Source organism: Paroedura picta, chromosome 1 (genome assembly GCF_049243985.1).
Source record: "Paroedura picta isolate Pp20150507F chromosome 1, Ppicta_v3.0, whole genome shotgun sequence".
In the NCBI taxonomy this organism is placed as follows: Eukaryota; Metazoa; Chordata; class Lepidosauria; order Squamata; family Gekkonidae; genus Paroedura; species Paroedura picta.
Window position 1 is genome coordinate 32,498,979 of NC_135369.1, and position 17,863 is coordinate 32,516,841.

The following is a 17,863-nucleotide window of genomic DNA, read 5'->3' on the forward strand; positions in this document are numbered from 1 at the left end:
GTGGCAGGGACACAACATCCATGTAAACAGTATCTCTCCTGAGGAGGGATCTTTTTTTTAGAAAGGTGAAAACAGCTCAGTTTAGGAGTGAGAGGTGCAATTCGAAGGCTACTTTGTGTTGGGTCTGTGGCTCAAGGAACATGGAGGCACTGGAATCTTTCAGCTCCTTATTGGTGACAGTTCATAGTACAAGAGAGAACCAAGACTTCACTAGAAAAGCCCCGAACAAATCCCCCAATATATACAGACAGAGGACAATGGATCCATCAGCAGCTGTGGGTGACTGGACATGTGGTAGTTTAAACTGATTGGATCCATGGAGGATCCTGTTGCAAGCCGAGTCAGGCTGACAATATGAATCTACTGGATTCCACAGGGAAGCCAGTCTGCCACAAGCCAGGTAGCTTAGAATCTTGATCCTGCCTTGGACCTCAAGATCAGTCCTTGGCAGAATTGCATACCCAACACTTTGCATGCTGAATTTTCAACTATCAGTTCTGGCTGTTGTTTTTCAGATGTCATTCATTGGGAGCAGGTTTGCTAGCTACCTTGGACACTTTGAATTGGAAAGGCTATTTCAAATCTATACTTAAATACCTTGTGTGGGGTGGCAGAAGCCCTGAGGTTGCAGGGATCTACAGGAGAGAGAACTGCAGGGAACTCCTCTCCCTAGTGTCTTCAAGTTGGGGGAATACTCTACAACTAGGGTAGGCTTTGCTTTCGCTGGACTGTTATTAGCTCGAACACTCATGTTTTACTCTCAAAATAATGAGTGGATGACTATCTATTTATATGGGGGAAACAAAGTCATTTAAAACACTGTTCTTCCCTCCTCTGTTGTATCCCTGCAACAAATCTTTGGTTTAAGCAAGACTGAGAGTCTGGCCCAAGGTCACCTGATGAGCTGCCATGAAATTATGGAGCTAGGAACCTGGATCAGTTTTGCTCCAGTTAAAAAATAAATTAGCCAGGGGTGGTGGTCTCGAAGAGTATGTCAGAACTTTTTGCCTATATTGTTTGCCCTTTTCCACATCATTGCCTATAACCGAAGTGGACAAGTTACTGGGTTCAGTGAGGGCGACCACTTGCCCCTTGGATCCCTGTCCGTCCTGGTTGCTCAAATCGGGCGACCAGAGGATAGGAGGCCCCTTGAGGGAGATTGTCAACCTCTCCTTAACATCTGGAGAGTTTCCCAAGGGGCTCAAGGAAACAGTGGTACGCCCCTTACTGAAAAAGCCATCATTGGACCCGCGGAACCCCGCCAGTTACCGCCCAGTTTCGTACTGGGCGTTTCTGGGTAAGGTGATAGAGCGGGCTGCGGCGGACCAACTCCTAGGTTTCTTGGATGAAACTTCGGCCCTCGACCCATACCAGTCTGGCTTCCGCCCTGGCCACGGGGTGGAGACCATGCTGGTCGCCCTCATGGATGATATCCGGCTCCAGCTGGATCGGGGCGGCTCCGCCATTCTCATGCTTCTAGACCTGGTGGCCGCATTTGATGTGGTCGACCACGAGTTATTGGTACACCGCCTCGCCGGAGCTGGAATAAGGGGGACTGCGCTTCAATGGCTGGTCTCCTTCCTCCAGAACCGGACGCAGAGGGTTGCGATGGGGGAGAGTATGTCGAGCCCTTGTGAGCTCCCTTGTGGGGTTCCACAGGGGGCGATACTCTCTCCCACACTTTTTAACATCTATATGCGCCCTCTAGCCCAGCTGATCCGGGGCTATGGGCTGGGTTGACACCAATATGCGGATGACACCCAGCTCTACTTCCTAATGGACGGCCGGATGGACTCCACCCCGGATACATTTGCAAGCTGTTTGGAAGCGGTAGCTGGATGGCTCAGGCAGAGTCGCCTGAAACTCAACCCCTCCAAGACGGAGATCCTGTGGCTGGGCAGAAAAGGGCAGGACCAGGAAGTGCGCCTCCCATACCTGAACGGGGTGCAATTAACGCCTGCACCAGTTGCCAAGAATTTGGGAGTGACATTTGATGCCTCCCTCTCTATGGAGGCACAGGTCACCAATGTAGCTCGGATAGCATTTTTCCATCTTCGCCAAGCCCGGCTACTAGCGCCCTACCTGTCCTCGGAACACCTGGCCACAGTGATCCATGCAACGGTCACTTCCAGATTAGACTTCTGTAACTCGCTGTACGCGGGCCTTCCCTTGTCTTTGACTCGGAAGTTACAGCTGGTCCAAAATGCGGCTGCCAGGGTCCTCACTAGAACACCTTTGAGGGCCCACATTCAGCCGGTGCTTCATCATCTGCACTGGTTACCAGTCTGTTTCCGAATCAGATTCAAGGTATTGGTATTGACCTTTAAGGCTATACGCGGCCTGGGTCCAGTCTACCTGCGGGACCGCTTGGTTGCTTATGCTCCCCGCAGCGCACTCCACTCTGCGGGTATGAATTTACTGGTTGTCCCGGGCCCATGGGATGTTTGCCTGGCCTTGACCCGGGCCAGGGCCTTTTCAGTCCTGGCCCCAACCTGGTGGAATGAGCTCCCAGAAGAGCTAAGGGCCCTGCGGGATCTACCAGCTTTCCGCAGGGCCTGTAAGACGGAGCTCTTCCGCCAGGCATATGGTTGAGGCCAGGGCAGCTCTCCCACTAATCCACTAGAGGATCCCCTCCAATATTGAGATCTCTAACATCGAGATCATTGTTAGATCTATTGTATTGGTGCCATCCTCTTCTGAATATTATTCTCTCCACCAGGCTGAACTAAGATCAGAATTGTGACCACCGCCGCTATATATGTAACTTTTGCTGATGTTAATTGGGGTTTTTATGGGGATTTTATTGTGTTTTAACTATTTATGTTGTAAACCGCCCTGAGACCTATTGGGAAAAGGGCGGTCTAAAAATTTAATAATAATAATAATAATAATAATAATAATAATAATAATAATAATAATAATAATAATAATAATAATAATAATAATAACAATAACAACAACAACAACAACAATAACAATAACAATAACAATAACAACAACAACAACAACAACAATAATAATAATAATAATAATATATCTTTCTGAATTGGAAGACGAGAACTATACGTTATATATCTAAAGGAGGATTCATCATAATGTAAGCAGTGAGAAAATTTGCCCAATCTTTTACCAGTTTTTTGTTACATTTGTTGGGATAGTTTGTCTGTCAATCTTCATGGTCCATAGGTACAGGTAAAGGTATCCCCTGTGCAAGCACCGAGTCATGTCTGACCTTTGGGGTGACACCCTCCAGCATTTTCATGGCAGACTCAATACAGGGTGGCCTTGCCAGTGCCTTCCCCAGTCATTACCGTTTTACCCCCCCTACCAACCACGGAAGGATGGAAGGCTGAGTCAACCTTGAGCCAGCTGCTGGGATCGAACTCCCAACCTCATGGACATCGCTTCAGACAGCATTTCTGCTGCTTACCACTCTGCGCCACAAGATGCTCTCATGGTCCATAGAGACCTTTAAGACTCTATTGGAGCAAAAGACCAATCTGACTGCTCATAATTCTGGGGGAAAGTTTAATTTTGATATTTCTCCAAGAAATTGCAAACCCTTTATTCCATTCATTTAAAAATGAGAAACACTCAATCTTCCATTTATCTGGGTAGCCCCATTCCTTCATCAACATTTTATTACCTCGTGTATCTAACTATGGCCTGCTGGTAGGCTGCTGAAATCTTGATAATTGCCTTTCAAAAGTATGTCAAGAAACATGTTAGTAGTTGATTCTTATATCTTGATCTTTTCTTTGTGTAGGCCTCGCCCAGAATGATACAGTCATAATAGACAACATAACACTCCGGATGATGAAGAAAACCTACCTAGTTCTGAAACTGATGATACCAACTCCCAGGTCTTGAATGAAGAAAACATCATATGGACTGTGAAAGAAATACCACGGAAAACTTGGACAACATTTCAGTCTGTAGAATAAAAGTGTAATAAAATTATAAAACGTGATTCCACAAAGCATAGTTAATTACAGGTGCATACGCAGAAAATAGTGAAATTAAAACCAGTTTCCAAGGAACGGTCACACAAATTATGGGACTAAACTGTTCTATCAAAAATAACTTATTGTACCACATCCTTGAATGAAGGTACAAGTTCCCACAGGCACCTTACCTCCCCCTCTTAAAAATAGTAGCTAGTGCTACAAAAAGAATCCAATCTGGAAGCAAAAAGAAAGTTATCGCCAGATTTAACCCCCCCCACACACAAATGCATGGACTTAATTCTGCACTTACTAGAGCCATTCAGGTTGCAATGCATTGGTAGGCAGTATACGGTCTGCCTGAGGTGAGGTCAGGGAGACAGAACTTGGCCTCCCAGAACCCCGCAGGACAGGTGATATGTGAAAGATAGCAGTGCATTGCACAAGACAAGACAAGATAGACACTGGTGTCCTGCTCAGCTGAGCCCTGCACAAAGTCCTCCAAAGGCTGCTCTTTGACAACTATTAAAGTATTCTAAAATCTACAGCCATACTTGAGCATCTGTTTTCATATGGCTAGAAATCCTAAGATTATGACCCTCAAACAGGTAACACAGAGGCAAGAATAAGGTAGAACAACAAATTACCCACTAAAGTAATTTTTAAATCCCTTTTATTGTAATAATCTTTATTCTTGTAGCAGTAATGATATATAGATTGGCAATTCGGTATGTATTTTAGGACAAGATTCAAGGAAATTTAACAGAAATAATTCAGGATGTAGCTTAATCAAGTACTGAATAATTTTAACCACATGCCACTAAATCTGAGTTCTTGTAATTCCACCACAAATGTATATAATTGATGTTTTCTTCTCCACACTACCAACAATTGCTATATTGTAGTGCATAAAATTCTGCAAGTCTAGACAGAAAAAACTCCCTGTGGTACAGCAAACCGTGGCTTGTTTAGGGCTGCTCATTCTGGGTTCAGAAATACCTGCAGACTTTGTGGGTGGAGCCAGGAGTGGGTGGGCTTTGGGCAGGGAGGGACCTCAGTGTATACTCCACCCTTGAAAGAAGCCATTTTCTCCAGGGGAACTGATTTCTTTAGTCTGGAGAAGAGCTTAATTTCCAGGAGATCCCTAGGGCTCACCTGGGAACTGGCATCCCCAGCAAAACATATACATTTCTGTGCACATACTGAAATAGTTAGAGCAAATTTAATTATAATGAATTTTCCCTGGGCCATAGCAAGAGTTTTAGAAATGTTTAGATAAACAAGAGCCAATAGTAACAAAATAAAACAGCAGGACAGTGGCACCTTAAATACCAACACAATTTATTCCAGCACAAGCTTTCATGAAAACGTATTCCAAAATAAGGAGGAGGAAATTACATAGCCACATGACTTTGTCTATCCATCTCTAAGGGAGGCTGGAATTTAATTAAGCTAGCTCTCCTGTTTGCAACCTTTATTTCGTTTGTCACAGCCTGTGCACATGCATTAGAGTATAAATAATGTTAGCAATGTACCCTACTGCATAGCAGCACCTTGCACTTGTAAACAGAAAGGTCAATAATCCAATAGTTTTCCATGGCTGATGCCAAAAGTCAATGAGGCTGGCTAGTTTAACTACAGCCAGAGCCTTCAAGAACTCTCCTCCCTGGCCAACAGCTTGAATGCTTGCTCAAAGTCTGGAAGTTTGCAACAACAGTCAAACTGACCTTCTTAATCGTTGCCAACCAGATAGGAGCAGATCACCAGATCTGTTCAGTTGGGCACTAAATGACTTGGATGCTGCAATAACGCTCCATTGGGTTTCTTCAGAATGGTGCTTGCACGAAGATTCTAGAGATCCAAACTAATTGGCAACTATCTCCAAAGACTACTTGTTGCTGTTGTTATGTGCGAAGTCGTGTCCGACCCATCACGACCCCATGGATAATGATCCTCCAGGCCTTCCTGTCCTCTACCATTCCCCGGAGTCCATTTAAGTTTGCCCCCTTCAAGGATCGCTGCCTTGTTGTGGCAAGGGGGCTTGCGTAGTTCAGTGAAGCTATGAGCTATGCCGTGCAGGGCCACCCAAGACGGACAGGTCATAGCTGAGAGCTCTGACAAAAGGTGATCCACTGGAGAAGGAAATGACAAACTACTCCAGTATCTTTGCCACGAAAACTCTATGGACAGTTCCAAAAGGCAAAGACTACTTAGATGTATGTTAAATGATTAGATTTTTTTAAAAACTAAAACACCATATTTATTTACTTCTAGCATAAAACGACAGACTGTTTTAATGGCATTATGACCGTTTCCACACAGATTTATTTAATTTTTTTATTTTTCAATTTTTATACTATAGCTCTCTGAAGGTCTCGAGGCAGTTTACAATTATAAAAAAAAATAATTTCCATAAAAACCCATAAAACACCCCTTATCACAATTAAAACAGACGGTGATCACTTCCCTAGAGAATTCTAAACACTCAATCCCCAACTCCCGTTCAGCCTGAGGGCCAAGTTCTCTTCCAATGGGAGCGGGCAGCCAGAGCTAACCTATCTGGGGGATCCTCTGATGTTAGCATTGAGACCCCGCACTAGCTTCAACCATATGCCTGGTGGAAGAGCTCCATATTGCAGGCCCTGCAGAAAGTTGGTAACTCTGGCAGGGTCCTAAGCCCTTCCAGCAGCTAATTCCACCAGGTTGGGGCCAGGACCAAAAAGGCCCTGGCCCTGGCCAAGGCCAGGCAGACATCTCGGGTGTGGGACAACCAGGGCATTTCTGCACATTGAAAAAAATAGTGTTATACCAGTGCAATGGCATAATGCTATTAAATAATGCACCTCTAGTCATTCCTCAACTCCTGGCTCTCTCCCTTCCCCCTGCGTTCTTCTATTATTATTATTATTATTATTATTATTATTATTATTATTATTATTATTATTATTATTATTATTATTATTATTATTATTATTATTATTATTATTATTATTATTATATCCCGCCACTCCCTTGCGGCTCGTGGCGGGTAACAATATCACAAATCCCCATAAAAACAATAATAACATTGCCAATATTGCCGGCATGGCAAGAACGGCAGCTCAACTTCCCCCCCTCCCTCCCACTACTAGCGGGTGGAGAGGAGGTCCTGATAATGTTTTGCTTCGGGTGGGGGGGCATAGAGCTATTATCAGCCCCGGCCTCAACCATAAACCTGGCGGAAGAGCTCCGTCTTGCAGGCCCTGCGGAACGTTGAAAGATCCTGCAGGGCCCGCAGCTCTCCCGGGAGCTCATTCCACCAGGTCGGGGCCAGGACCGAAAAGGCCCTGGCCCTGGTCGAGGCCAGGCGTGCTTCCCTAGGGCCGGGAACGACCAACAGGTTTTCACCCGCAGAGCGCAAGGTCCTGCGAGGGGCATAGGGTGATAGGCGGTCCCTCAGGTATGTGGGTCCCAACTCGCGTAAAGCCTTGAAGGTTAGAACCAGAACCTTGAACCGGATCCGGGCAGCAATTGGCAACCAGTGCAGCTTCCTCAGCACTGGCTGGATGTGGGCCCTCCAAGATGTGCCACTGAGGACCCTAGCAGCTGCGTTTTGCACTAGCTGAAGTTTCTGGATCAAGGAGAAGGGAAGGCCCGCGTAGAGCGAGTTACAGAAATCTATTCTGGAGGTGACAGTTGCATGGATCACTGTGGCTAAGTGTTCGGGGGACAGGTAGGGCGCTAGTAGTTGGGCCTGGCGAAGGTGGAAAAACGCCTGGCCTGCTACTTTTTTGACCTGCATCTCCAAAGTCAGGGAGGCATCAATGGTCACACCCAAGTTCCTGGCCTGGGACGTGATGGTGAGTTGCTTCCCTGCCAGGGTGGGTAAGCGCGCTTCCTGGTCCTGCCCCCTACGTCCCAGCCACAGGACCTCCGTCTTGGAGGGGTTGAGCTTCAGGCGACTCTGCTCGAACCATTCTGTCACTGCTTCCAAACAACTGGCGAATGGTTCCTGGGGGGAGTCCGGGCGGCCGTCCATGCGGAGATAGAGCTGGGTGTCATCAGTGTACTGGTGGCAACCCAGTCCAAAACTCCATACCAGCTGGGCCAGAGATAAAGATGTTGAATAATGTGGGGGAGAGGACCGCGCCCTGAGGGACTCCACAAGGGAGTCTATAGGAACGCGAGAACTCATCCCCCACTGCAACATTCTGGGTCTGGTCCTGGAGAAAGTAGCGCTTCCAGCGTAACGCTGTGCCCTGTATCCCCTTGCCGGCAAGGCGGTGGACCAACAGCTCGTGGTCCACGATGTTGAAAGCGGCCGACAGGTCCAGAAGAACCAGCACTGCTGACCCACCCTTATCCAGCTGGCGACGGAGGTCATCTAACAGGGCGACCAGCACCGTCTCCACCCCGTGGCCAGGTCGAAAGCCAAATTGATATGGATCGAGTGCCGAAGTTTCTTCCAAGAATGCCAGGAGCTGGTCTTCCGCGGCCCTTTCAACCATCTTGCCCAGGAACGCCAAGTGCAACACTGGGCAATAGCTGGCATGCTATCTTGCACTTCTGGGTGCTCTGCACACTGGCCTGAAATGGCAGAGGAGAGGAACATGCTATACACGTGACTCTCCTCTGCCTGTCAATCAAGCCAGGAAGCCAATAACCTTTCTCCCTGTTTTAAAGGGCCCATGATGCAAGCAATTTTTTTTTAAGTAAAACTTCTCAGTTTAGGTGCCTGTGCATCTAATCATAGATGCATAGTGCTTTTTAAAATGCCACCCCTTTTGGAATCATTAGCCTTGAAGCAATCTTGTTCCCGATTGCAGGGGGGGGTACTTTAGAGAGACATGCTTTGTGTGTTAAATGGTGTGGGAAAAGTTGTTATTGTTGTTGTTTTATTGCTTTGCCTGGGTGATTTAGTGTGTATTCATTGCTCCAGGCAGTTTGCTTTACATATAAAAAAGAAAATCCTCGGTAGAAGGGAGAGGGAGGCAGCTGCGAGGGTGGACACTGGAGGCAGAGATAGCGCTACTTCGGCTCTGTACATTTCCTTGGTGTGTGGCTTGCTGGGTGCTCTTCCTCTTGCTCGCAGCATATAGTTGGGGGAATACACTTTTTGAGACCCCATCCCTCTACTATCACTGGGATGGCTAACCCTTGAAATCAAATAATCTGATGGGAGAACTACTGTGGTATTTACCTTGGTGTTTCTGGAAACAAGGCCTAGAAATAATATTATGTGAATCTAAAGAACACCCCCGTTTTCTGTGCTTACAAGATCCAAGTCACCAAATGAGAGTATTCACACCTGAGATCAGAGCATGAGAGGAATAAGAGTCACTGTTTGAGCTGCAGAAGGCTGAAATGTTCAAAGTGGGTGCTTTAAGCCTTTGTGTGCATGCACTTGTTCAGTGTTCCTTTTCCATAATGTTGCTGAAGCCATAGAACCTTTCATAGGAAAACACTGGCTTGCAACATACCAGCATTCTGAATAGCTCAGCCTTGTCTGAGCTTGTTAGAGCCCTGAAGCTAAGTTGGATTGACCAGGGTTATGACTTGCTTGGAAGACTAAACAAGGTCCAGGGCAGACCCAGAAAAAACATGGTTGAAAGACTGTCAGTACCACTGTTATTGTCTAAGGCAGTGGTCTCCAACCCTACTCTGGGGACCGGGACCAGTCCGTGGATCAATCGGTACCAGGCCGCGGCTCCTCTTCGTCCTCCTCCCTGGCTACTGCCTGGGGGGATGCCCTGCCACCCTGCCGCTGGCTCACCTTTGGTGCTCTCCGGTGGCCGCCATGGCTGGGTCTCCCCCTCAGTGTGGCACTATACAGCTGCTGCTGGCAGTGCCCCCCAGCGAGTGGCGGGAATTCAGGGGTGCGGCAGGAAAGCAAGTGGAGCAGGGGCTCAGGCGGCGATGTCCCTTGGCAAAAGACTACCCCCCCTTGGGCCTCAGTAAAATTATCAATCATTGACTGTGATAAAAAGGTTGGGGACCACTGGTCTATGGAGTTTGTGTGTGTATACATATATATTTCAGATTCTGCAAAAGAAGATTTTTCAGATAGGTAGAAATGTTTGTCTTGTCGATTTGTCTTATTTTGGTTTTAAATCTCCACACATCTGGCCATGTTGAGAATTAAATACGCCTGAGCAATGCACTTCCAAATCAACATGTGTTTATTTAAAGATGAATGTACATTTCCATATTATGAGTGATATACAGAATCAGTTTTGACTGAGCATATCCCTTTGAAAGTGGAGAATTTCTTCCATCCATTTTACAATGTTTGTGGATATCAGTTAATTAACCTAAAAAAAAAGGGCTAGACAGAGAGAAAGATAAGCAGATCAACATAAACAAGAAGAATATGGATACAGTTAATGAAATAGAGAATTAATGCCTAGTCCTTCTTCCACAGTGGTTACATTACAGAAGCCTGTTTTATTCATGACTTCATCAAAGCATTGGTTGGGTGACCACCTTGGCTACTACTATATTCTGAAAACTCAATTTACTACTAGTTTTTCTGGGACATACAAAGTAGATTTACAGAAGGAAGATGCAAGCTTTTAAGAGCCACAGATCACCTTCAACCTTCTCATTACTGATGGTAGTATTTTGTGTAAATGTGGAAAGGCACTTCCCCATTTCAGGAAATGAGGCTGGGGACTTACTTTGGCCCTAGAGCCTCTATTGACGAGGCGGCGGGGTAGGGTAGTGGAGGATGCTAGGCGTCCTTGGTCTCAGGGAGGGTGGGGTGGGGGAGAAGAGTAGCGAGGCGTGCATGGGCATGGCGACGCTGGCATGCTCGTCGCGCCTATTTAAGGTGCAGCAGGTATTGGCCTGCCCTCTTTCCCCTCCTGGAGTCAAGGCAGCGAGCAGTCGGCTCGCTACAGGATCGGGTGAGCACATGGCGAGCTAGGGGCCTGGCCACAGACTGTGCACTGCCTCACGACCTCCCAGCTCGCTGCATTGGCGAAGGACCTGCTTGCCTCAGGAGCTGTTTGCCTCTGATCCTGGAGGCTAAGGGAAAAAATGAACAAAGCGCCTAGCTCATGAGCGACTGTCTCACGGCGGAGGGCCAAAGAAAGATGGCGTCCAAGAAGAGGGGGAGGGGGCCCACTTCAGGAGACGAGGGAGCAGGGGCCATCTCCGCGGAGGTGGACAAGCCCAAAACAGGCTCAGGGGGGCGGTGGACTACCCGGGCAAGCAACAAGTGGGTGAGGGCTCGATGAGCCCCGGAGGTGACTGTGAGGGGCATTGGATGATGGTCAGCCAGGGGTGGGGCCCAGCTTAACAGGGGACAAGGCAGCCCGTGGCCAGAGGGCTTCAAGGTGAATAGGACTCATAAACTCTATATCTCCCTCTTTGGCTTGTGAGAGATTTTATGCCCTCTCTGTAGAGGCTCTTACATATGTTATTTAAAAAATGCCCCCAACATGGTCAGAAATAAATTATGGTTACTACTACTTCTGTAGCATGTGTTTAAGTAGCCCATCTTCAGGTATTTAAAAGGGTGCCATATAGAGGATGAAGCAGAGTTGTTCTCTCTTGCCCCAGAGGGACAGACCAGAACGAATGGGATGAAATCAATGCAAAAGAAATTCCATCTAAACATCTGGAAGAAGTTCCTGACAGTTAGAGCGGTTTATCAGTGGAACAGACTTCCTCGGAAGGTGGAAATCTTTAAACAGAGGCTGGATAGCCATCTGACAGAGAGGCTGATTCTGTGAAAGTTCAAGGGGATGGCAGGTTATAGTGGATGAGCGATAGGGTTGTGAGTGTCCTGCATAGTACAGGGGTTTGGACTAGATGACACATGAGATCCCTTCCAACTCTATGATTCTATGATTCTGTTGGCACTACTGCTACAATATTAACAAAACAATGTTTGGTTTAAGCAGCAAGAAAGACGATTTTGTCACTCATTTGCCATCTTACTTTCTCCCTGTACCTGAAATACCCCCCTTGTCTCTTTCTGACCTGCTTTATTCTGGCCTTAACCGAACCTCGAAGGAGCAGGTCTTATCTACTCCTGTGCCTTAGCTAGACGTAAAAACAAAGAGGTTTCTCTGACCAGTAAAGGGATTGTAGAGCAATTATTCCTGATAGCCTGTAAGATCTCCCTTCGTTTACCCAGGATCTGTCAAGTTTCATGGAGTCTGTGGCTTTCTAATAGCCTTTAAAATTGTTCTTTTACAACCAACAGTGGGACAAAAGAACCTTCTGACACATCTCAGCAGAGTGACTTTGATCACACCAGTTCCTTCAAGGCTTCCCTTGGGTTTGCCCGAACATGTTTTGTAGCCCTATTTTGACAGACAGATTTGCTCTTACCTTTGGCAGCAAAAAAAATTCCTGTCACACCTTCCAACTTTTCTAAAATTACGAGGACATGTATACAATACACAATACCCTCTGATTTCATAACATGAATTGGCATTGTTGATAGCGAACCCTGTACACACATAAAAAAACAAATGGAAGGAGAGCTGAGCTAATAGGCAGTGATACATTGTTATAAACCAATATTTAATATTTCTTTATAGCTTGCAAAATTATTGCACAGTGCAGTATTTATTTGCTTGTACACTCCTGGGTGGATTCAGCCAGTTTGATCAACCCAAAAGTCTCTGCTGGGGATAATAGAATCTGCATGGACAAAGCCACACATGTCACAGATTGCAGTAAGTAGGAGAACACTAGGCAAGCCTGCATGGAAAAGCTGGCTGGATTCAACCCTTCTAACAATCCTGTTCCAACAGTAGCGTGTTAAGCAGATATCCTCAATATCCGATCAGTACAGCTGAAGAAAGTGGTTTGAATATAATGTTTACAGTAAAGGTCTTTTTATGCACTCCACACCACTCTGCACCTGGTGCCTTCTTGCAGAACACTTGGGAATGAGGAACAGAGGAACAAAATGGAGCAGTTGGGTGGGATTGAGCGGGTGGAGGGAATATTTGCCCAGAATCTGTTGTGTTATTTAACAGCCTAGACTTCTGTCTTTTGTGGGCTGGGGGTTTGCTATGACGACTTATTAAAAGAGTAATAAAGAATTAAGTAAGTAAAATTTCATATACATTATCTTGGGATGCCTTCGGAACACCATCATATAACTAAGTATTGTATTATTTGGGGGGTGGGAGGAAGGGGGGAGGATATAGCTCAATTTCATCAGCTCTTGGAATTTTAGTAGGGTTGTTACTTGGATGGGAGACCAACAAGGAAAACTCTGCAGAAAAAGGGAATGGCAAACCATTCCAGCTTCTCACTTCCTTTTAAAGTCCTGTGTTGAGGTCTCTACAAGTCAGTTGCAACTTGCATGCATTTACCTTTGTTAAATATTTTCCACATACTGAAGAAAGGTAACCAGAGCACAGTGACTTTCTGAAGTTTGTGTAGCACAAGGTTTTGTTTATAGTAAGATAGGAACCACTGAGGTCTTTGTCATGGACCTTACAAAACAGCAAGTCTTTCCTAAAAGCACCCATGACCTTAACTCTGTAATGTAGGCAGACATAAGAAAGGGAGCAAACAGACAGAAAGATTAAAAAGAGAAAAGAATCCCACTTAAGAGCTTGAAATATGATCTTGATATTTTGAAGTAACCTACAGGTGAAACAACTACTTACCTGGATCAGGAAGGAGCACCATGGCCAGTACAATAAAGAAGAGATAACTAGTCTTCATAGCTCAGAGAAGACAAAGGTTTAAGAACTCTTTTAGGAATTCCTGGTTTAGGAATCCTGTATCACTACAGTGAAAGACTCCAAGGAAGACTGGAGGAAGACTGAACTGTGTTACAAATAAGTTCCATAAATAAACTGGGCAATACACCATGTTATCAATCATCTGGGAAGAATAGGATGTCTTTGTACCTGGAACAGCCCTTAGTGTAATAGTTGGTCCTTGGATGGAATGGTAGAATACTTTTTCCTCTCCTTTCCACACATATTGGATAAATCACCATCAATACATTTTAGAAGTAGATTCTCCTGTTTCACACAGGAAAATCTGGCTGCAAAAGCACATTGAAAGTGCATTATCCAATGTGTGTGGAATTAACTGAGAATCACTCATGGACAAGTCAAGTGTGAATAATCTCAGTCCTAAAATTCTCAAATACTATGTATTTGTAATTCAAACAAATAGGCAGCACCACCTTTGCTCTCTTTGTGATTATTATTGGAGGTTACCTAACTGTAAGTACCAGTCATAGAATCATAGAATCATAGAATAATAGAGTTGGAAGGGTCCTCCTGGGTCATCTAGTCCAACCCCCTGCACTATGCAGGACACTCACAACCCTATCGCTCATCCACTGTAACCAGCCACCCCTTGAGTTTTCACAGAATCAGCCTCTCTGTCAGATGGCTACCCAGCCTCTGTTTTAAAATGTCCAAAGATGGAGAACCCACCACCTCCCAAGGAAGCCTGTTTCACCGAGAGTCCAGTAGCACAAAAATTTGTGGCTAGCTGTGAGCTTTCATGCTAACTTCTTCAGATATTTCAGGCGCTACTGGACTCTTGCTCCTTTGTATAAGTCTACGAGGTAGGTTTAGAAAGAATAATAGGCCCCAGACTGCTGTTTTTAACCCTGGTCTTCTAATCTTAACACTTCAACCATGACATGTTGCTGCCATATGAAGGAAGCATAGATGCTTAACATTACTGAGACCTTCTGCAAAGTGAGTAATTCGACAATTTGCCTATCAGGGGAGAATGTTCTGGCTGTCTCTGCCTGGAAATGTTAAGTTTCACTTGAAGTTAACCATGCAAAAAATTTCAGTTAATCATAAATGAAACATGCCGATCTCTCCTATTCTCGGTTCCCAGCATCAGAAATGCCAACATTTCTTTAATATAATGGTTTTATTTACTTAACATTGCTAGACGATATTAATAGCTCTGTTCTGAATGACTGCTTCATATACCACAAGTTATCACTCTATCTAATAGTAAACTGGCTGATCTTTGTATGGATGATGGAAACAGCAAGTAGGGCCACCCACAGGCAAGATCAAGTGTCAATTTCCTATGGAAATTCCCCAGGTCTGCAGAAAAAATATACAAATGCCCACTAACCAAAAGAGCAAAAGCCTAAAACATCCTCATGAAGACTGAAAATGCACCAAAAGGGATAAAAAGTTGATAAGTTTAGTATTAGAACTGACCAGGTCCCCCAAGACCAGGAGTCTGAGGAGAACGTCCTTCAGCTTTGCCAACACACCTTTTCATACCCAATAGTCCAGGACCATTTATTTATTTATTTATTTACATTTCTATACCGCCCATTTCTTTGCAGCTCTGGGTGGTTTACACAGAACATTATAACTTACATGGAACATTACATAGCATCATTTTCCCATTGGGTTGCTGCATGTGCAAGCAACCATGCAAGTGCTGTTACCCAATGGGTCCAATAATGCCTCCATGCCAATTCAGGTTGGGAAAATGGTACGGGAAGAGAAAGGAGCCTCTCCTTTCCCTTGCTGTGGTCATGACCGGAATCACATCCCCACAACACTCTTGGAGAGAACTCTCCACAAAGACTAACAGCTGGCATATGGCTACCAGTTCTTGTGGAGAACAGCTGACAAATATCACAACTACTTTCATTGTCAGGAAAAAGAAAAAGGATAATACATGAAAAATCTACCTACTGAAGGCTCAAAATAACCTGGTAGATTGAAGAGGGTGGGGCATATAAATTCAGGGATGCAACAAGGTCATCATGCCTGAAGCAAGGAGACTACAGTGGTCAACTTGAAGTATTCAATGGATTCGAAATGGCTTGGGACACATAATGGTTAGCAATACGTGTGCAATAGTCTAATATCATCAACTTTGATCCACTGGAGTGATCAGAAAAAAATCTCAAACACTAAAAGTGAAATGTTGCAAAGATGATCACTATCTTTGAATGGATTTTTCAGATCTACTTCTCTTGTCTCCTTCAGGAAGGCCAAGGTATTGTATACAGAATCCTTGGGGTGCCTCCCCTTCAAGCACTGACAAGACCCCAGATTTTTTCAACTTTATCAAGGCATCAGGCATTGTCTTCCTTCCCTAGGAAATTCACCCTGTCAAAATGGGGATGACATTGACATAGGGTCCCAGATTTACAGGCCATTAATATTCTTGCAGAAAAGGCACATGGCAGCATGCTTATGAGCCCCCCCCCCAAACAAATGCATATCTCTGCTATTTATTCCATTGACATCTTAGCCTTCTCCTGGCTTTATTCATTTCAACATCCTTCTTCCAGCTCTTGCAGCCTCCAAGGACATTCAGCCATTACAAAGCACATCTTCCAAACACAGAAAAGTATTTTGAGCAAGCTGTTGAATAAGGGCAATTACTAAGTGTCATAGCATGTTATCATATTTCCCCCCCAGGACTTCTGGTACAGTAGCTATATGGGGCACAGCCTTGTGCTGGATACGCTCCTTTCTCTTGAAACGGACCCAGAGGGTTGCAGTGGGGGATGAGTTCTCGCGATCTTACAGACTCTTACAGACTCCCTTGTGGGGTCCCTCAGGGTGCAGTCCTCTCCCCCACATTGTTCAACATCTTTATGCACCCACTGGCCCAGCTGGTACAGAGAGTAGCTGGCCAGGCGTTCTTCCACCTTCACAAGGCCCGGCTACTAGGACCCTACCTGTCCCCCAAACACTTAGCCACAGTGATTCATGCAACGGTCACCTCCAGAATAGATTTCTGTAACTCGCTGTACGCGGGCCTACCCTTGTCCTTGATCCGGAAACTTCAGCTAGTGCAAAATACAGCTGCTAGGGTCTGTACCGGCACATCTTGGAGGGCCCACATCCAGCTGGTGCTGAGGCAGCTGCATTGGTTGCCAATTGCTGTCCAGATCCGGTTCAAGGTTCTGGTTTTAACATTTAAGGCTTTACTCGGGTTGGGACCCACATACCTGAGGGACCGCCTGTTGCCCTATGCCCCCCCACAGGGCCCTACGCTCCTGTGGAAAACAGCTGACAAATATCACAACTATGGGTGGGTGAAAATTTGCTCGTCGTTCCCGGACTCAGGGAAGCATGCCTGGCCTCAACCAAGGCAGGGCCTTTTCGGTCCTGGCCCCAACCTGGTGGAATGAGCTCCCGGGAGAGCTGCAGGCCTGTGGGATCTTTCAACGTTCCGCAGGGCCTGTAAAATGGAGCTCTTCCACCAGGCATATGGTTGAGGCCGGGGCTGGCAAGATAGATCTACGCCCTGCCCCAGGATCTTAAGTGAACATCATTGGGACCTCCTACTCCAACCCGCTAGTAGTGGGTGGTGGGAGTCGGGTTTTTATTGATCTTTCCGCCATGTTGGGAATGTTTTATGTCTTCGAATGGGGTTTTAATGGGGTTTAATACATTGTGACCTGCCATGAGCCGCAAGGGAGTGGCGGGAAAGAAATTGAATAATAATAATAATAATAATAATAATAATAATAATAATAATAATAATAATAATAATAATAACTAAGAGCCTGAAAGCATGTCAGCTGTTGAATACTGCCAAATGTTAAAAGACTGAAATAAAATACATATAGGGAGGATGTGAGTAAGAGCATGTGTGCCAGCATTTACAGAGGGTTTCTTTTTGCTCTGCTGACCCACGACTAATGTCTCTGGACTCTCCACATAATCCTGTTGCTGTCCAAAGAGTCGCAACTGGGTTAGTCATGGTAAAAAAAAAATCCTTATCTATTAGGTCGCTGGGCTTTATGCCAAATCCAGAACAGCGGAACATACTTGGTTCCAAGCCAGAAGGTGAGCAACCTGGATCAAGATCTGAAACCCACCTTCCTTTTCCTCCAATGCCTAAGCCTTTATGGAGAGCAACTCAATCTGAGTCAGCCAGATGCCTTTCAAGTTAAACAATAATTTATGTACTAAATGGGGTTAGAGGAAAGGGATTGTAATATT